Below are 22,118 nucleotides of genomic sequence, written 5' to 3'. Positions count from 1 at the left end.
CAGGATGTATGTTTAGTTCTCACTGTTTAGTCTGTCCTCAAATATTAACATAACAGTGACTGAATCCAAAGCAGAGTAAAGCCCCAGCTTCGCAKGTTGGGGTTGATTTTTTTTCACCTATTTTGAAAGTATTTCTACACATCAGAAATTATTTAGTGGTGAACAAATTCTTCTTTTGGAGCTCCATCCTTTGGTGCATAGCTTGATAGGAACCAGTTTGATCRGTAAGCTCTGCAGGAAATAGTTTTGACACTTGGAAGCAGAAGTAAATTTTTCATGAGATACCTTGCTGGAGTCCTTGCTGATTATTCAGAATTTTGTCTATCCCTGCTATGAGTCGATGCTTTAGTCCTTATATAGAATTTGTTTGAAACTTCTCCAAAGGAGCAGCTCTTTCTGCCTTCAGTGGCACAAAAATCTTGTGAATAGCCTGAAAGTTTGACCATTGCGACTGTATTTTCAGAAATTTTCAAGAACATTCACTTTGGTGCTCAAACAGAGTCCAATATTTCTTATCAGACATAYAAACACTTCACTGGGACAATTCACATGACCAAAACACATAATATGGCTACATTACTGATCTAGCCATACAGGYAATCCTGTTCACACTGAGACAAATTTCATACAGCTAATGAAGAAGTTGCCTAAGTTCATTCCCAAAATCCATGAGAACTTATCTGTGCATTGCTAACTCTTCCTCCTTTTCAACTCCAATGACAAAACAGGACTAAATTAATCTCAAACCTATACCAAAACRCACTGAAAAATACAGTCAGCTTTAAAGCTAAGTGCAAGACATAAAGTGCTAAATCACCAGAACTACTTCTAGTTAATTTTCATCACTATTATCAGATCTCTGTAGAGACTGAATCAGTTATCCCTGGGCTGGACATTAATCAATGTTTTCTTCTGGCAGAGTGGGAAAAGATCCAGTAAGCAGTTTTAATTAAAAGAGAGACATCTTTTACTCACTAAGCAAATAAGTGAAAATTTTCACTTGCAGTAATTCACATGGTTCTTTAAAGCTTGCTGAACAACCTATAAGCTTGAAYAGCTTCTTTTTCTAAACTCTTTTTAACAGTTCATGGAGTTTTTTGGAGGTTTGTTTTTGGGGTTTTTTTTTCCGTTCCAAAAGCATTTTGAAAAAATAGTATGAATGGAAAAGAGACTAGGATCATTTTCTGGACTGAAGAAACTGTAGGTGGAAGAGGAGTGAGCGTGATCGATTGATTTCAAACCACCTGCTTTTGCCCCGCCCCCTCTTTAAACTGTTCTTTTGTAATCTCACCTCAATTTATTTTCTTCTGCTCAAAATTKGCAAACGAACCATTCCCTCTGTAAATATTTTTGTACAAGTAAAAAACATTCCCAGGAATTTACCAGGCAATGATTTGGTTAGTACTCTGTTACCCAGCTCAGTCACACAGCTTTTCCTGCACAAACACCCAAGCAGGGCATCCAAGCATAACACGGGCACAGCTGTGCTGAGCCTCTGACAGCTCCACACCTGSTTCAACAGTGGAGAAATATAAGGGAGAAATATAAGGCTGTCATGCAAAACTCCACCTGCCCTTCTCAAATGGTGCCAGGGAAGCTAAAACCATTCCACCTTCTGTCCCCCACCTTCCTAGCAGATCTGTACAACATAAAGAACAATGTAAGAAAATCCTCCAGTCCACACTAARTGGTTCATTGCTCCCAAGAAGGATAATGAGCTAAGAATGCACATTTTTGGTAACCAAAAAAAAACCCGCCTGCTGTCTCAAGAGGGCACTTTCATTTGCCGGTCCCATAATAAGAGTGACAATCTCTACCACAGTCAGAGGTACACAATTTTTTGCAGAAAATGGCACAACGGAGGTGGAACAAAAATCTGTAAAGTAGACACATTTGTCATGGCAATTGCTGCAATATGTGATTTAATGCCAAATCCAAGTACAAGCTCAAGTACACAAAAGAAGAGCCTCTCTTTCTCAGCAGCTACTTTAAGACTGTCTAAAGTGCCATTATGACTGCAGTCCTACAAGACAATACTGGACCTTAGCACATTCCCAAGAACCACTCTCACCTTTCTCAGGATTTTCTCATCTTAAATCTCAGTCTGAGTCCTTTCAGTYATCATTTCAGATACATTCCAGCACYTTCAGAGGGARCCACACTAYATTATTTATTACAGTAGTTGACAACATGCTCTCAAAATCAAGCAATGATTGCACAAATAGGAACCCRACAGCATGAAAAGGTGGCATACAGACACACTTCGCAACAGCTCCTGGGTGCAGACAGAATTCCAATCCAGAGCAGATCCTGAGGAGAACTGACCATGTCTCTGTGTCACAGTTTATGTGGAGGCTAARCCACTTTATCCTCTGAATTACTCCATTGTGAAGAAGATGAAGTGAAAGGAAAAGAAGAAAACAGATGTTGTCACCACTGCAGATAGACGAAGGAAGTTCTAGACACATCTGGATGTCATGAAAGCAAAATATTTTTAACATGACTTCCAGTTCTTCTCTCTGGCAAATATGCATTAAATGCCCTAAACTCTAATCCCAAATTATTTGAACTGCAGTTTCGAAATACACACCAACAAAAACCCCAAACAAAACAAAACAACAACAGCATAAAAAAAGAAGGGGGTACAATTCCGGTGGAAAAAAAATCCCATGATAACCAGCAGAGCACACAAGGGAATGAAAAAAAAATTCGAAAACAGTTCTAAGATTTCAACACAGCCTCTCAGAACAAAGCTGGTTTTATCATCTTTATTATGGTTCACTGGAGAATTTTACTTTATTTTTCCTGTAAGGAAGGAAGGACATAAGTAGCTCTCACAGCACCGTGACATTTCCTGAGAGACTGCCAAGGAATCTGGGGTTTCCCAAAAGATATCTCAAGTCTGGGACCTGGAGAGCATCCTGGCATAATTCATGGTCCAGATATACAGAAGAACTTACCATTCAAGCAGCCCACTCGAGCTTAAATCTGCAAAGCAAAACCTTAGCAAGTTGTCCTGGCATCCCTGGGAAAAAAAGGGGACTGGAAAGTGGCAATTTGGAAGTGATAGAACAATTTGCAAAACTCTGATTTTGTCAAAACTAATACAAGTTTTCCCTTCCTATCCTAAGGCAGTGAAGTGATTGCATTTGGACAGACAGCTTGCCTTTAAGATTTATAAAACACTCTTATCCTCATGAGAACTGCAAAAATCACATTTGAAAGACAGAATAAACAGAGAAGACACTGCAATTCTGGCCTATTTCTTGCGAGATTCACATCTGAAAAATACCATTTGCCTTCTCTGATAAAAACAGCCTGGAAGGAATACAGAGTAAATATAGATCTGTTTCTCCACTACAGTTCCCTAACAGTGGTGATATATAACAAGCTATTTACAAACTTGCTTTCCAATTCAGTATGGAAAATAACACAGTGTATCAATACATCAACAACTTGTTTACCAATTTCGATTTTTCTCCACTGAAAACAGCAAAGACAGCTTGGCAGACATTCAGGGCAGAGAAAAGGAGATGAGCTTTTGGTTGGACTGACACCCTGACAGCCAAGAACACAAAACATTCCACAAATGTTTGAAGGGTGCAAACAGCAAGGAGACAAAGCAACTTTAAAGGGGGGTGACACACGTGGGYTCACTAAGGCACACAGAGGAGTGGCTCGAGAAGCACATCACGACCATCACCAGCAGCATCATAAACCATCAGAGTTATCTTCCCACAACCAGCCTGAGTGAGCAAATAGCCCCTTGTGCAGAGACCAAAAACAAGCACCACCTTTCTGCTGCCCAGCAAAAGCCTCCAAGAGTTCAGTGAAAGACTATTCCTGCACCAAATCATTTCTTCAGAGCAAGGAACACAAGTACACCACTCAGCACCAAATCACTATGTCCATGCTCCACACCTTTTTAAAAATTTGAAATATAAAAAGGGGTTCTGAATAGCACTCAAACATTTTCAGCACCCAGATGACAATTCCATAAATCCAAAGCTGACAATAGTAATTCTACAAACCCTCTCACTAATTAATCCCACTGTTAAGGAAAGAAACCATCCCATTTTTATATTGTTTTGTATTATGACATCACCTACCCTGTACAGGTCAAAACGATAGATTTAAGCATATGAACAAACCTGTGGATGTGTGATACCCAAAAGAGCAGCAATGATGAAGCATTTTTACCTGTGATCTATTAAAGTAATTTGTCTTCCACAAACTGCGTGACTTCATTTGCAGGAAGTTTTCCTCTTTTAGTCCGCAGATTGTCACAAACCAGTGGAATCACCATGAAACTGTGTCACACATTTTTCAACTCACGACTGACTCTGCACTCTACTTAGATGATTTTTCTCTGTTCACCTGATTATTTTACTGGTATGTGTTGCCCTTTTTCTYAACAATACTTTTTCTGCCCTTTTTACTTGGTTTCAGTAGATACTGAACACAATATAAATTGAAGCTTTCTTTAGGGAAAAATTATGTCAGCTATCAAAAGCCCAGAGCAGATGGATCTTCAGGTCATGAACCAGATCCCTCATGCAAACAGAACGCCAAGACAGAGTCAGCAACACTTCAGATAACAACATCAATACTAAGTCCAGCGGTAATAGCTTTTTTTGAAAAAAACATGTGTCAAGATACATTGGTTAAATAGTATGAATGGTGGAGCTGCTGCCACAGGTCTARTGCAGGTCAACACACTGTTAAGTCCAAAAAAAGTGCTGCAGGCACTTTAAGTATCCGCATCTAAATGTTCCCAGTTCTCTGCACTGCAGTCACTGGTTTTCCAAGATCTCTGGCAATTTTTAAGAATCCATTTGAAAGCAAATACGGCCAACTGCAAAACATCCTGCTACAGAGAGAGGACAGGAATGCTCAGCAGAAAAGGCCCACAATTTCACCCCACATGATGAATACACTCACCCTAAACCTGCTAATAAAATTCTCGGAGCTCTCTCCTGTGTTAAACCTGGACCATGTACACCACCTGACTGAACACACAAGTAATGAAATACTATTTCTTCTGGTCCATCATACATAGAGGGTACARTTGCAACCAGCTCTCAGGTAGTTACAAACACAAAGGCTCTTGGAAACTTGTCCTCTGYCATCTCCAGAGGACTTTTTCATTTGCCAGCCCTTCACACCCACAAATGGGCCAGTCAAGAATGATAAAAATCTGCTCTTATTACAGTGTATTGTATTCAGCCATCACACCAGCTTACAAGAGTTCATTGTACTTTGACAGCAACTAAAACTTGCCTGATACACAGCTAGTCCATTTTAGCTGCAAAAAAATCACCACAAAATTAGCACAACTATGCACAAAAGCCTAAATTATCCTGGAGATCTTAGCTGTAAATTAATCCTTGAGAAGTGACTGAATCATTCATAATGTACTTTATGATTTTTTTTCATGCCTAAGCCTATTTATGTGGCTTTTAAAACTCTGCACCATATCTTAACTGATAACAGGAAACTGCAGATGGTTAATTGAAATGATGGGGGACCCATTTTCATTGCTCAAGAAAAAGCAGCAGTTTCAAGTTCACAAAATTTAAGACAATTCTCAAGGCACTAAAACACTTAAGATCATTTGTAACCACTTTATTTAACTTTCCATTCCCCAATCCATATGCTCAAATTAATGCAGCATTTCTGTAAAATATCACCCTGAACTATTCAACGCTTTCCCAAGTTCTACAGCTAGACAAAATAACAGTATTTTGCTTAGTTGTGCTTGGTGTTTRTGATCAATAACACTGTACTACAGTGTCTGCTGACTGTGGAGAATTWATTTCTTGCAAGGGAGCACTTGCAAACTGTCCACATTTACAAAAATACTGTCCATTTTTCACAAATACCTTAAAAAATTAACAGCAGTATACAGTCATACATTCATGCTATTAAATGACATTAAGCATGACTATTAACAAGAAGCCAATACATTAGGTGCCAGCTTGAGTAAAGTGAAGTGGTGCAAAAGCTGAGAAAGACATGGAATTATTGATTTTCKACTACCAAGGAGATTCCTGCCCACCTTCAGCTCTGCAAAAGATACAATTTATAATTCCATTTAAATTTTTCATCTGTATGGACATGAATAACTATTTTTAAAACAGTTCAACAATGACACTTCTCAAGGAGGCACCCTGAAGTGTCTTATTTTTCCTGTAATATGCTTTCAAGACTCCACAGTTCATTTTCAGCAGAGAATTTTGTAGAGCTCTATTCTTACACATCATTTTGTAGACAGCCACCCTGACTTATCTTTCTGCAAATCAAAGTAATTTTACAAGATTTTCCCAGAGTAAACTAGCATTGCCTATGGCAGACCAATGGGTGACAAACGATAAACTGGTAGAAAAACATTACAACTAGAAATTARGCACTTTTAGACTGCCCATAAGGAAATACATAATGCTAAAAAATATAGTAATAATGGCAAAAAGAATCAATCACACACATCTGAAAGTCATGTTAGCTGATGAAACGCTGCCAAGTCAAACAAAAAAGTTATAATTTACTCACAAGGCCAAATTTAAGCGTAGCTTGCAACTAGCAGGAACTGGCAACAACGGATCTAGGACTGTGTTTTCAGAATCTCTAAGCCAAAGTAACTCTGATGCATCTGCAAATACACAAAACATGCACCAAAAATCCCTGTCTCCTTGTCCATGGGCTTCTTATCTGAACAAGACAACTCTATTAGGGTTATTTAATCCTGTCCTGTTAAGTGTGTAAAACCAAGGCAGCCTTCTCCATTTCCCAACCTCAGAGGAAAGTACTTCAGTATTATTCCCTATCCCTAGAACACCTATTATGAGAACTTTCTCCAACCCTTATTTACTGATTCACTAAATTCATTACAAGAATAAACAGTCATTGTAATATTACAAAGAAGCAGGAAGCCTTAATGAGAAATGCTACTTAACAGTAAAGCATTTTTTTCATTCCAAAGGTAATTTAAATCAATTAAATTGACAAATTCATTTTTATATATGCTATGTCATATAGTATGCTAAACAGTGCCAGCAAAAAATAATATTGAGACCACTCCAAGCCATCAGCAATTTTATCCTGTGCTTTTTTGTCCCAGGGTGGCAAATGAGTATCTTCTATCTCACCAACACTAGCTTGGAATTCAGTAACCTTTCCATGACAACTTGATCAATACTAACATATTTTCACTCAAGCTTTCAGCTAAAACACCCATCTGTTCTGTAGAGGTGTTTCAGCAATACCACCACCAAAAATATGACAAGTTGGAGTATAAAACATTCTCTAAAAAGCTATTAAATTTTAATGGCTGRTTAAAAGGGGAAAAATTACAGGATCATGTCCCACTTTCCACACYACTTTACTTTTTCCTACCTTATTAGCCTCAAAAAAATCTGCTAATGTCAGACCAGCCAAAAAAAACAGATTCTTTTTGTYCCACTTTCAATGAGTCTCAGAACACACTATTTGCTCATATCAGTTTCCAAGCAATCTGTCTAGGCATCCAAGTTTATCAMCAAGAAGCATTCAAGCCTCCTTGCTTTTAAACATACCCAAACTGAAAAGCTTGTTTAACTGGCCTATTAGGCTCTGTGATTGATTTCTTGACATTTCCAATAAATCATCTTTCTGCTTTTGTGATAAGACTTCAACCCTTCATTGCTTGCAATCTATATAGCAGATGCCAAAAAAGCTGTGTTTTTAGTGCTTCTGAAAACACACACATACAAAAATCTACTTTTTCTAAACCTCCAACAGCACATACAGCTTATTTCCGAGCTCAAGTTTTCATCCTATTTTTGAAGCACAGACACTAACTTCACTTTAATCTACAAAGAAGTTCCTGCCTCTAGCTCCACACTAAATATTTTCCAAGTTTAGCATCCAAGACTGCTGTACTGTCGTGCTATGGATAATATTYAGCATATACTGTGTGAAACTTTCAGTGATCTCTCCATGCAAATCKGCCATTTGATTTCCATGTTTCTAGAAAATTCCCTAAAACCCAATAAAACTAAGTAACATGCAAAGAAGTTTTCCATGAGAGTAAGGTGTTGATTTAACACGAAGTATCACATGAATTTTCTAAGTACAAGACTGGTTTGCATAAAAGGCATACAAACCATCTCCYACCATGGACCTCTGATCCTCAGCTCAGGAAGAATGGACCATATGAGTCAGCACAGAACATGACACTCTATACACATTACTCTCTTTTTCAGGTACGTGACAGAGGAAACTTGTCACACACACAGCAGCCCCTCATGTGGCACCTCCATGATTCAGAASAAAAATTCTAAATGTTTTCTCCACAGAGGAGGTACAAAGAGAAGAGCAAAGTTCTGCAACTCAAAACGAAACACTCTTTGAATAATCTGTTATCACAACTACAATAATTTTCCYCCACCAAGAGCCATGTTGTATGGAAAGCTGGTGGACATTTTATAGCACTGRAAAATAAGTATGAACTAACTTATGCTCCTGAGTGGTATCACAGGTCCAAGACACTCCATTTTGGCTTATTTCTACAATCCCTCCAGCCTAAGACACTCAGCTTCAAGGCACAGGACAGTATTCAGCTCCATAATGAGGTATATCTTAGTGCAACAAGGGTGAGCTCAGTTACCAGAGSTAACTTTCCCTCACAACTCTAAGCTCATGGGATGCCAGAGGCTTGACCCAGGTGTGCATTTTGAGCAGCATAACCTCCTACAAAATCTGTTCTGAACTATGAACCCTTCCACTCTGCTCCAAGACTGAAGGCTCTGTGCACAGCCCAGCAGCACAGACCTGYCCTTGCCAGAGGAGGCACAAGCAGCTAAGTCACTTGAGAAAAAATTACTTTCTCATGCCACAAGTCCACATGTATCAACACCCCAATTGCTCTGTCTACAATTTAGAAGTCCAGCAGTGTTATCAGACTGCAARTGAGATCAGACCTATACCCTGCAACTCTACAGCAACACTTCAGTGACAACTGCTTGTTCTTCAYATCCTCACAAAAGAAATCCCAAAGGCATGTACCTCTGAAATCTCTCTTTAGCACTATTCATATGACATTATTTCAGGTTTTCCCCTGCCACTGCAGTGTGACCTTTTCATTGTTCCATTGTCCAGCTCCATTCAGTGTTTGGTGCAACAGCACAGGCTAGAAATTATTTCCTTTCCTGGGTATTTCCATCAGGTATTGAACAGAAATGTTTCATTACTTACTGGACACCTAAATAACATACAAAATACTTTATACAYAGTCATATGTGGACTAACAATCCTTATTATGTTGTTTTGGCTAATCTGCCATTTTTCTAGCGGTCCCTGTGAAAGTAAGAAATGGTAAAACTCACGTTCCAGAGCCTTCCTGTGGGTGCTGGGAGATGAACATCTCCGAAGCAGTGTCCCAGGAGCGACACCATCAAACATGACACAAACGTCTGAAGTGAGTCTCAGAATTTAGGATTTAATTTTTAATGCTGGCAGAGGATCACACCTATKCCACCTTGCCTTCTGCACTTCCCCAGTTGCCAGGGAAAAGTGTCAGGGCCACCTGAAGCTGCATTGCACAGCAGTGCTGCAYAGAGGCTTGATCTCATTACGTGATAAACAGTCTTGACACTGAAYGTGCCACGTGCTGCATGCTCAACTGGCTGCTTTAGTCCTTTCCTGGTGTCAGCTGAGTGCACTGCGAGCTTTGTGAGCAGAGCTGACAGCAAGAGGCAGGAATTCAGCACATGGGAATTCARCACATACTAAACAGGACAACAGCCAGACACAAGACACTTAAGAGCGTGCATGAGAAACCACCAAGCTCCCCAGTTTACAGCATCATCATCRCAGCTGTCCCTGCTCCTTCCCAGAAGTGTCCCTGTCCCCTTATGCCTGGCAGAAGGCAGCATTTGAAGGGACCTAGATAGTCACTCCCATACAAAGATCCACTGACCACTGCAAAGGGCAGAGCCACAACCCTTCCCCAGTGTGGTAAATCCTACCAGTAACAGCTGACCACTTCAGGAGCTCAATCACCATGGCAAGTGAYCATAATTGTTTGTAACATCAGTGCTAAAACCTAAGAAATTCTTCAAAAGCARTAAAGCTRTTAAGAAAGAAGGGAAGTCACCAGYCCTGAAAGTGCTGCAATAGTGACTGGACACGGCACTTAGTGCTGTGGTTGAGTCAGCACACTGGTATTTGGACAAATATTGGACTTGATGCTCTGGAGATCTGTTCCAACCTAAATAGCTCTATGATTCTATTAAATGAATTAATAGTTGACTCACTGCAGGACAGAATCATCACAGTGAAAATAATAAGGGTCCAACTATAAGCATGTTGATGACAATTATGTTCTTGTCCTGGCACATCCTACAATACATGTAAAATATTCCCATGGTTCAGAACTAGTTTTATTTTTCCCTATTGTCCACATATGACAGACAGGACAGGAATGGATCACCCTACTCATTAAGCCTAAATTCTACAATACCATAGGAGCCAGCAACAGTTCGTTTCAGACAGTGAAAACATATCAAATCAACTGTTTTASTACTTACCCTCACCCCTCAACCCAGTATTCCAAAGGCTACCCAGCCTGTTAGAATTTTTTCTTTCATCGCACCACACTCATGGATAGTCTACAATCCGGCATAATCACCCAAAACAGTTCTGCTCTCTCCCTGATGTTTGCACACCCGATATATTTATGTGCAGAGACTAAGACTGCTTTCTCATTTTCACAGAATACACGAAGCCAGGTTCAATTTTCTCTAAAGAAACAGAACTCAAGCATAGCTGGTTAAGTCTAAGTCTAGGCAGCGGACAATACACACATACCAGATTACATGGAAAAATTAAACAACCCAAAATCACCAGGCCTCTTACACTTACAGACAGATATTTATTGTTTTTCTTAAGTTTTCATTACTCAAAAATACTACTTACAACATGTGCCTTCTTAGAGCGCCTTCCTGCTTGCTTAGTTGTGACCCCCGAGAGAAAAACCCAACCTAAGAAAGCTGCTGGCATCAAGACATAGCTCTCTATTTATACAAATGTATATTTTCCTAAATACCATTTATTAAACATTTCTGGAGGATGAGGTTAGCTGACTCCAGTTTGAGCCCTRTATTCTCCTAGGAGAAGAAGGGGTTTCACCATCAAATGTTAATAAAGTTTTACATTGCAGTTAATTTATTGACTTTTGAAGAATTTTTACTTAAGCTGTATTTAAAACAGCACCTTCAAGACCTCCCACTGCCATTTAACAGAATTGCATTTGCCTTTAGTTAAAACAATGAACAAATGCATCTTATGTATGAACAGAGTTAGTCCTCAATCTTGAAATCAGTTATTGATTGGGACATGGGGKTGTTTGSTACCATGTTTTCATTCCAAAATTTYCCTTTTAGCCACAGGGCAGAGCCCTGTCAGAACAAGCTTTCTGACCAGTACATTTCCTATTCACTTCTATAAATGAGCAAATTAGACACTGAAGTTGAGTCCATTTGKGTTCCAGCCATGCTATTAAGATCCCAAATTACCACAATCACATTCTGACTYTCAAAGCCTATTTGCAAAGCTCCCATTTTAGGACACTTCCATGMAGCTCAGCAGAGCCTAAGCAGGCTTTGGACTTGGCAAACAAAATAAGAAATCAYAGTCATTTTAAAAGAACGTAAATCACTATCTCCAAACTAAAAGGCATTGCATTTTCTCCCTCCTTCTCCAGGCAGGCCCTTGAACATTTCTCCCTCGGTTTGCTTACTTCTTAGGAGAAATAGAAAAAAAAAAAAAAAAAAAAAAAAAAAAAAAAAAAGAAAACCAAGAAAAAAGAAACATCTGTGGGAACAGCTGCACAAATACTACAACTGCCAGAGAAAAGATTTCTCTCTAGCATCCAGGATTTCTGGTTTTGTGTTGCAAGAACACTTAGTAGTGGATAACCACAGYGACTATCCATGCATCTGACACATAATTTTGATCTCAAACGTGGATAAGAGGCAAGAGCTCAACATGAGCCCATCATAGACATACAAACACACATAGAAAACAACCAGAAACCCCAACTCTTCAAGGAACTGGCTAGAGGCACCACCATAAAAAAAGCATATACAGCAGCTAAGCTGTTTGCTCCGGCTTCTGGACAATCAAAATTCCATGGCAGCTAGCTTATAATTACAAGCAAATGCAGAGCACAGCTTTTTCCTTCATCGTTATCTCACTTTTAACAACACCAAGAYCCCAAATTACTCAGAACACTTTCCAAGACAACACTTTGAAATAAGGCAATGATGTCATTAAGTAAATAAGACTTCCAGAAGTCTGTCTTCATCTCCTAGATACATGKCTGTGTTCACATACCTGTCTTTGAACTGTAGCAATCTGTTATGCTCCAACAGGAAAGATTAAAAATGAGTTTTATCATGCTCTGGGCTATATATTGATAATTGCACAATTCTTATTTTTCAGTTCATGCCCATGTAGGTAAGGTGGATATTAAAAAACCTCCATTACAGTAAAAATCAACTAAATTAAGATAACTAGTTCTAATTATACATGGCAATGGTAGCAACAAGCTCTTGGAASTACCGTACAATGCACAGTTTGTTTGGCATTTACTGAAACTTCTTTTTTTGCTCCAAAATACTGAAAGGATTATCACCCAGTATGGCCATGGGGAGAAGTCGCCATGTCCAGCTGATTCACGGAGCAGGATTTAAAGAACGAGAAGAAAAGTTAATTGCCTGTAGCCTCTGCATCATTTTTCTTTCTCAAGAAACTCAAGAGGGGCCTTAAGCATACTTTAAGTCACCCTTGACTGTAGCACTCTCCCATTTGCTAAACAGTCATTTAGCACGCTGGGATTGCTGCAGCACAGCAGCACTTGAGCTTCATCATCTTCCACCTCTACAGTGTCAGCTCAAGATGAGTGCACAGATAAAACCTTACTTGACCAAGCTCCAGCAGGCTTTAGGGGGTGTCTGCTCCACTTSAATTCATGTGATCCATTATTACTCATTTTCTAAACACTCATCTTGTAAGATGGCACCTATACATTCCCTCAGCACTGCCTGAGAAACAAAGTTGTGATCCTTAAAAACAAAAAGATGCGTTATGACTTTGCTTGCAACAGCAGCTCTTATCATTCCTCATATCCACAAACTCCTAGCTGAAGAAGGCAGGCCTTCATCATCTGCTGTGGTCATTCAGCTCCTTTCCTTCAAGCCACAGAGTGTTAGATCCTTTTTCCCCYGTATAAGTGATACTAAAACAAAAGAGAGGTCAGAACTGAAAAAATGAATGGGACATAAAGCGYTCATCCAGCCCAGCATCCCATCYCCAACTGTGATKGAAGCAGAACTCCARAGACAAASAGGATAACTAAGGCAAGCAAGCAGAAATACTTTCGGCTAGCTACCCCTTRRAACTGCTTTTTCCTTTCATTAACCTCTACATTGCAAGTACTTATGCATCTTAATTACACCTTACTTACATTCTGTGCACAGTATTACCTCCTCTCATTTGTGTTGAGCCTCCTGGACACACCCTGGGGCTCCTCTACTGAAAAATAAGGGAAGAGGTAGTCTCTGCTTACCCTTTCCCTGCCACTTGCAAATGCAGTTCCCTCAGTCATCTCACCTCCAGGCTGAAAAGTTCCTTCCTGCTGCACATTTTTTTGCATAGAAGCTTTGCTGTCCTTGACCATTCTTTTCACCCTTTCTAAGACCTCTTCCAGTTTCAGCTGCCAATTACTAGAATCTTCCTTCCCTGATGTCACCTCTAACCTCCTTCACATTTTTCTTCTCACAGCACAGCATGTGGTAGCTGGGGGAGGTCAAAGAAACAGTGAAAAAGGCAGCTTATGGAAAATTCAGGATGCTCTTGCTGGAGCTGAGATCGAGTCAACTGAGTAAGGATTAACTCAAAGGCCACTTTCCCTGCCTAATAGAGAAGCACTTTGCCTTTACCTGGGAGGCACTAAGATTCCTCTACAAGTCCCTAAMTGGGAGACCCAAACATGGTTTTTCTTTGGTTAGTGTGGTCTGGACCAAAATGTGCTGGCTATTTTCTTATTTTGAGCTATTTCCCTGTTTTGCAAGGAGGCAAATCGCTGGGTCTTACTAACGCTTCATGATTGTCCAAACTGATAGGCCAAGAATACCAGTCTAGTTTTTATTTTCCTTTCTTTTTTAACAAATTGCTTTTTTAAAGGCAAAGTTAGATATGGAAAAAGGACCATRGGAATACACCAACTACTTCTTGAAAATAAAACACACGAAAAACGTCTTTGTTAAAATGCTACTAAGCATAATTGCCATTTCACAAAATTACACAGAACTAAATATAGGAAAATGGAAGGTATTTCATGACAAGAAACTATACACATTGCCAAGGAATTCAACATGTGCTGCTGAGGTTTGTCTCATTGAGCAATAGCGCATGAAAGGCCCTCCAAACTAACAAGCACAACAGTAAACAACAGAAATTTGCTAAAATTAAAAGCAATGAGCTCGTGTGCTCCTTCAAGACCTTTGGCTTGATGGTGCATGACATTTTCATTACAAAAGCCCAATGAAACTAGASCAGAGCCAAGCAGACAAAATTAATTCAAACATTTAACAGATAAGTCAAAGACCATGACCGTAAACAAGAAAAAGCACCACACTGCAGGTGGTTTCCTGTCTCCAAGCAACTATCTTATTTTGCAGTGTAACCAACGACTTGGAAGAAAAATGAAGAAGAAAAAAAAAAAAAAGACCATGACTGAAAAGCTGTGCAGGTGACAAATACCAAAGAAGCTGTTAATTATAAAGAGGAAATGCCACTGACAGCAGCTGTCTGTCTGTCTGCACACCAGTCTGTGTCTCCTTGTTCAGCAGGTACTCAAGTTGGGAAGAATTGACAGTACCTGAGAGCATCCTCCTGAAGGAAAAACCAAAGTCCCTGTTCAACCCAACAGCTCCATGTCTAGTGTCATCACAGGGCTATTTAACCAGGAAAAACACAGTGTTAAGATCACTGTGCCTCTGGATTTCACAGGACCTCACCTAAAGTACTACCACGAGCACTGGTTTTCAAACTCCTAAAAGCATTACGGAAAACTGGGAACTATTTTTAAAAATGTAAGAATAAGAAAGGGAAAAGAAAATGAGGAAATTAAGACACTGTATTTTCCCCCTATAAAAAGAGAAGGTAAATACTAAGACAGGAACTCTACAGCAGACATCTGGTCAGAGAAGGCTATTAAACATACATAAGCACCAGAGCTAACAAAGTTGGTGGTCAAAAACAACAGTAAAGCTAACTAACAGTAATTACACCAAATTAATATATTGCAGAGTACTAAGAGTCTATCAAATTACTTTCTATTGGCAGGGTAATTTTCACAACTAAATGATCTAGCTTATAATGGAAGCTAATCAAGGACCATTACGGCTTATTTTGGATCCATGATCAATTAAATACAAAATCAATTTACAGCTTCACTCCAGTCCTTAGTATACCTACTTTGACCACCCAAACATAACTGGCAAAATGGTGAGGCAGAAGGGAAGAGTCCGGAAATGTACAAGAAGCTGCAGAAGAGGAAGAAGTTTGTCAGCACACAGCTCCTCACACCAAGATCAGACACCCACACTCTGCCAGCCACAGCTGGTTCATCCTGGCCCATCCTCAAGGTACCCACTGAAAACAAAGGTGACAAAGCCATGAGGCTGAGGAGGCTTCAGYTGGAGGCTGTCTTGCTGAGGTTGGGACACCACAAGGGACAATGTGAATTGCTTCATCACACCATCCAGCTGCTTCTGRGAGCTGCCCTGGCAAGGCAGCCTCTCCTGGCTCCCACAGTACCACTGCCACCAAAGACTGTGTGCCCTCCCCACTGCTGTAAAGCTGGGATTTCAGCATCATTTGACTGCACCGCTGCAACTGAGGGGTCTGTTATCAGTCTCAGCACAGGGCTTGTTGATATCTGCTATGCTAATGAGGCTGAAGTATGTCTATCTTTGAGACACCTGGTATYTTCATATATTTTTGAGTGCTTTCAATTTTAAAAAGTGCAACCTAATCAAAACTTTTCTAAATAAATGCAGGCAACAACTATAAAAAACAAYTCTAACTTGAAATCCTTGCTTCAGCATAGTAATTGAAACTAACACACTAAATCCTACCACTCTTACTTTCCGTAGTCTTACATGAAGGATGATAATCTAAGATGGAAATTCAGCCTCTATTGCCTTTTTAAGTTTCTATCTTTCCCAAGACTGGCAGTGGAGTAGCAAATTTCATTAAAAGCTGTGTGTTTCCTTATCATCCAACACCATCAGCCACTCACCTTACCTAGAGTCTTCAATATAACAGAAAGCCAAGTTCCAGACTTCAAACTGTACCAGATACTCTCCTGCCAAGTTTTTCCTGGTTTAGAACATCAAGAGAAGACAACCTGCTTTTCTTTCATGGCTGGAARCTAACATGCATTCATCCTCAACAGTGTACAACACCAATGCCRCCCTAATATGATCAAGTGTCACACCCTGTTCCAGGAGGTTATTTAAAATTAATAAAAAAAAAAATCTCGAGCATTCCCTCTGTCCAATACAGAGAAAGCCATTAAGTAATTTATTAGCTCCAGGAATGAAACATACTTCCAAAGGCGATGAGATAACAATAAACACAAAAATCTATACAGAAGACTACCAAAGTTAGCAGATGTAAATCAATTCAAACTACCCACGATGAATTTCAAGTTCGTTTTTTCCCCCCATCTAGTCGGTTTAAAAAAAAAAACAAGATACTGAATCAAGCAGCAAGAGATGCTTGTGTGCTGCAGYTGCACATGGAGTTCACGGGGGTTCTTCATTCTGGTTGCTTCTGAAGATATGACCCTATCAGGAATTCAAACAATTACCTGGGTTATTTCTTAAAGGGATCTTAACTTCTGTCTTTCTAAACTCCATCTTTAGAAAAATGAACCAAGCTATATAGCCACTAATAGAAGTAATCTTCATGCACCAGTCTGCAACCACAGGAGAGGAACATGTCAGAAGAACAACCCACAATCTCTCTCTCACTTGATCCTACTAGCTCATTGCCTTATCATGCAAAGAAGTCATGCCTTCCACACAGAATCGTGTCTTCAGTCAAATTTTCTACAAGGCTTTATATTTTCTACTTAATTACTGTGTTCTTTTCTGGGTATTTTTTTATTTGGTTTGGTATTTTGGGGGGGGGGGGGCACCCTATTTACTCTAAGCTAAACCTAACTAGTTTCATTAAAGACTGAGAGTAAAGTAAAAAACAGGAGAAGAAAAATGAAGCTRAGACACAGGACAACAATCAAGCTCTAAGCACATTTATTTTTAACATCAAGTCACTATCACACACTGGAAGATGCCTTTTGCARTAATAAAACCTGCCACAACACGAAAAATTCATGGGACTGGAAACAGGCACTCGACTCTCAATTGCTCCTCTCTACCTCCATCTGTAATTCTGCATGCTTTCTGTGACTACAAGATGCCACTTGAATGATTCTTAGCTATAACAAGATCCTCTGCTCTTTGTACTGCCCAGTCCCACTCCCTTAATTCTTATCTCATGGGGAATCCTTTACCCCTGAATGAACATACATTACTGTCACCTCCTGGGTACAGAACTACGGTGCAACAGAAGAACTTAAATGCATCTTAATACCTGCTGATCGAATATGAGTTATCATCATTCTCTCTCAGCAACCATGCTACTGAACGCAGACAAACAGAATTCAGGTTAATATTAGATAAATTCTGTGTTATGAAGTCACTGTACTACACAGGAAATTTGTTTTCTTATTTCTACCAATTCAGGACAAAGGTACCTATCTAAAAAAAAAACCCTACTGTTTACTTCCAGTCATCTGTTGCAAAATTTTTTATCATCAAACATGAATTATTTAATACTCTCCACCCTGCTGGAAGAACAGAACTCCCAAACTGACAACATACATGCACATTACAGCAAAGATAGAGATATTTAACTCCAATTTCCTTCCCAATGAAGGAAAAGAGAACACAATTACTCCCTTACGTTAAAAAGAAATGCAYTCAGTAGCTCTAAAAATCCACAGASGATTCCCTAACTCTGTTGTGATTACAAACTCCTCATCGCAAAATCTGTCCCAGTGAGGACCTTATCTCTCAAAGCCTGCTAGATACTTACATAGAAGGAGCAAGATTTTAAGACGACCATCACAAACCCAAGACCGCAAAAAGCACAAAGGGCTYTGACTTATATTCAAGTCAACAAGTAGCCAGATGACACACGCTCAGCCTGTACCCCTGAAACCAACAAAAATGGATCCTGTTCGGAAGTATTTCGGCTCGCTAGCAAATAACAGCACTGAAGAACACTGCAAGATGCCGACACACGCACAGAGCAGACAAGAACAGCTGTCTGACACACACACAGCTGCTGCCCGGCCGGCAGCAATGCCCGGTGCTGCGCAGAGCAGGGGGCTCGGTGCCCGGGGCAGCGGCGGTGCTCACYGTGCGGGGCTCACTCTGCTGTGCTCAACGTGCTGTACCCACCGTGCTGTGCTCACYGTGCCGTACTCACCCTGCTGTACCCACCCTGCAGTGCCCACCGTGCCGTACTCACCGTGCGGTGCTCACCCCACGCTGCCTGTCCCGCTGCCGGGCTCCGGGCGCCCTCACGCAGGGCCGCCCCGCTCCCCCATGCACGCAGCGGCGGCTCGGGGCGCGCTCGCCAGCCGAGTTCAGCCCGGCTGCGYTCACAAGTTTCTTCGCCCGCCCCCTCCCTCAGCCGCCCAGGCGACCTGTGCGCGGGCGGGGCTGCCACCATCCCACGGGGGCTGCCGCGGGAGCCGCGCCGGCGTGCGAGGGTGATGGATAATGTGCGATGCGTTGTGTGCGCCGGCCGAGGGGCCGCGGCGGCCTCCCGGGCCAGCCCCGCGTTTCGGGTTTCACGTTTCACGGGCAGCTGGCAGCCCCTGGGCGCGCCGCCGGAGGAACGCGCCTGCCTTCCCAGACGCTCCGGGAATGCCAGCGCCGGGACACCCGCCGGGAGTCGGCCCGGGCTCCCTGGTGTCCCTAACCCTGCCACGCTCCAAGGGGACACACAGACAGCCCGAGATCGTACGCAGAGTTTTGCCGCCCCCTCTCCCTTCTCCTTTGTGCCCGTTATGTATCTTCAGTCGCCTGAACACACTCCGAGCATCCCCCGACTCATCCACTTCCAACAGAACCTCTGCAACTTAACACGGCTTAGCTCTCTTGAAGAAGGACTCAGAATTTTACTCATCGGTGAGCCCGCACAACGAGGGTCCAAAGGCCCAGCTCTGACTCAAGTGCACGGCAGAAAGCAGGGAATTAGGATGGAAACTCTAGCTGTAACTGGGTTCCGGGAGCTGCTGTGCTCTCCCTGGATGGCAGGAGTGATGCTTGCTCCCGGGTGACTCAGGAGGCATGAGACTGCACTCTGCTTTTCCCCATGCTCAGAGAGGGCAAGGAATGACGTGTAACCTGATTCAAAGGAATCCCCTCCACAGTAAGGTACTGCAAAGCAAAGCACACCTTTATTGGCCCGGCCGGAATAGGCATGCAGGGGTTAATGCTTTCAYGTTCATGTCCATCATGTTCACCTTGCAAAGGGTTTTTATATGTTTACAAGTTCAGTATCCACCCAAGTTTTGTTTGTTTATCAAAAGGTCCAGTCTTAAGAGCTGGGTTCTTACATAACTTGTGGTTTCCTTATCTTAGGGTTTGCAATCTTAGGGTTATGAACACAGGACCCTACACATTCACTCCAAACTTGTATTGCTTATTTTTACTATTACCCTTACTTACACTTATTTTTACTATCACCCACTTAGTTGYTATATCAGTTATACTTTCTCTATAATTGCATGTTGATAATGTTCCTACTCTTTATTACGTACACAAAAATGCATTTTTCTGTCCTTTTRTGACAGCTCTCATTTGTCATTAAAACTACCTTCCCTGTGCCTACAGCAGTCCACATGCTGTTTCCTTATCACTTAGGCTACAGGGATGAGAAGACTTAGCCCCCAGCAGAGTAAGTCGTTGTCTTGCAGAAAGGGCTAAGGTTAGTCAGATGCATTAGCTCCCATTCCTTTCTCTCATCATCCTAGCCCCTTTTGGGGCCAGACCCCCCCACCCCCACCCCGCATCCTACAGAGGCAGTTGTGGTCCAGCACAGTGGCCAGCACTTAACTTTTATTAATCTCTATTGTATACTAAGGTGCTGGCATATTGATGTGCTTGTGTTAAAGGATTCCTGGATTTCAAACCTCCATCCTCCTTTCCACCACACCACAGTATCGTTTTTTTGGTGGAAACAGCCTCTCTTGGAAAATCCTAGTTCCCTAGTCTCCTCTTTCAGATCCCCATCATGAGACAAAAAGCAGTTTCTAATACAATACCACAATGAGATCATAAGAAAAAAATTACTAATAATGATAGTTGAAGATGGCACAACATTGCATTTTGAAGCCYAAGCAGGGTTTAGCCTACTGTACACACTAACAGCAAAATCCTGCACATTTTCATGCATACCAGGCACGTGGTGCTCCTCTAATGACTGGTGCTGGAAGGTTTGTAGAAGCTTGAAAAATTTTTTTGCATAAGAATCTCAGCATCTGATGAGTGCATTTTGGACTCATCAGATCTAGATACTYCCACTGACTTCCCTCCCATGACCCATTTCTCACAATTCTGTGTTTGCTGGTTCTGGCTCCACCCAATGTGAAAGCATTAAAAAATCCCTATACTACAAGAATAGGTACAGCCTTTTGAAAGCAATCAGTTTGCTGATCTATTCCTCAGATTTATGAGGTTTTTTCAATAGATGAGGTCTGAAGAGCATTTACATAGTGTAGCAGGGAACATATCATAGGTTGCAGCAATGATATATGGGATACCACCGCACTGAAGAAGCTTCTACTTTTAAAAGAAACAAAATAATTCAGGTACCTGGTTATCCATACTGGATCAAACCTCTGAACTCCGCTTCTCACTAATGCTGCAGGAAGGGTTGGGGCCTGCAGCAGTCAGACAGATAACAGTACATTTAGGAAGGGGAATACCCAAGACACTTTCCTCAGCTTCCCAGCTTTTCATGAGCTAGCCAGCCAGAAAAGAGAACTAAGTAAGCCATTATGCATGAGGGCTGGTCYCTGCTCCTGCCTCTGGAAAAGAAATCCACAGAGATAAAGCAAGGAGGAGGCAGAGCAAACTCATTCCTATGATCTCCCTGCCAAATGCAAAGCTTTGGCCAACAGAGGTCCTCAGCATCTGGAACAGCATGCTGCACCCCACCAAAATTCAGATTCTCCCAGGAGCAACCAGTTTGAGGAAACCACGGAGCCTTGCTGACTCTATGCCAACGTAATTTTTCAAGAGTAAACAGGGTGTATAATACATGGCTGCTCAGGAAAATAAAAGTGCACAAACTTTATATGATGGGTAGGACAGAATTAAACATATGCACAGCAGGATACCTATGCTGGCCTTCAGTTTGCTTAGTTGCCAAATTCAGGCTCAGGAGGAGAACAGCCAGAATGACATATTAGAAAAAACATTTTTTAGTGGGCTGGAAAGGCTTCCACCATCAAGGATCATGCCTGCTCTGATGAAGGGCCTGTATGCATGGCCCCCTCACTTTATGCATCAGTTATTGACATTATACAAAAATTTAACCCAGCCACTTCTGTAACTTTTTGTCTCTGCAGTTCTGTGCCTTTGTCTGAACAACAGCCATACTAAGACACAAGATCTCTTGTTTAAATGATAGGAAATAACTGTTCTGTTACTGTRCTGTTCTCCCGAGAGAGAAGTAACCCCAGGGAAATTTCCAGCTACCGTAGAGAAAGGAGAGTGGCACAATGTACTTCCTAAGCACAGGGACACACAGGAAGCAAGCTGCAGGGCAAACTGGAACTGCTGGCTGCAGCACTGGGTAAACACAAACCCCCTGGTCCTGTGCCAGACCTGCTTGTGCACAACARGCAGCTCACAGCCTTGTGCTCATCATGCAGGTGCTTTTAAAAGCTGAGCTGCAAAGCCACTCRTGCCCTTGAACAACTGCACGTG

At 41.4% G+C, this 22,118-nt stretch overlaps 1 protein-coding gene across 1 annotated transcript in view; it reads right to left on the bottom strand.

Annotated features, from left to right (window-relative positions):
• Nucleotides 1-18,946, bottom strand: part of ARHGAP24 (Rho GTPase activating protein 24) — a 183,241-nt gene extending 164,295 nt beyond the window's left edge. Inside the window, exon 1 of the mRNA XM_057379633.1 lies at nucleotides 18,646-18,946. The gene's annotated coding sequence lies outside the window, so the exon portion shown is untranslated. The remainder of the gene's footprint in view (nucleotides 1-18,645) is intronic.
• Nucleotides 18,947-22,118: the final 3,172 nt, after the last annotated feature.

The sequence above is a fragment of the Malurus melanocephalus genome, unplaced genomic scaffold, assembly GCF_030028575.1.
Source record: "Malurus melanocephalus ecotype Western Australia unplaced genomic scaffold, MMel_1.1 scaffold_413, whole genome shotgun sequence".
In the NCBI taxonomy this organism is placed as follows: domain Eukaryota; kingdom Metazoa; phylum Chordata; class Aves; order Passeriformes; family Maluridae; genus Malurus; species Malurus melanocephalus.
The sequence above is the reverse complement of the archived record's forward strand: the minus strand, read 5'-3'. Positions and strand labels throughout refer to the sequence as shown.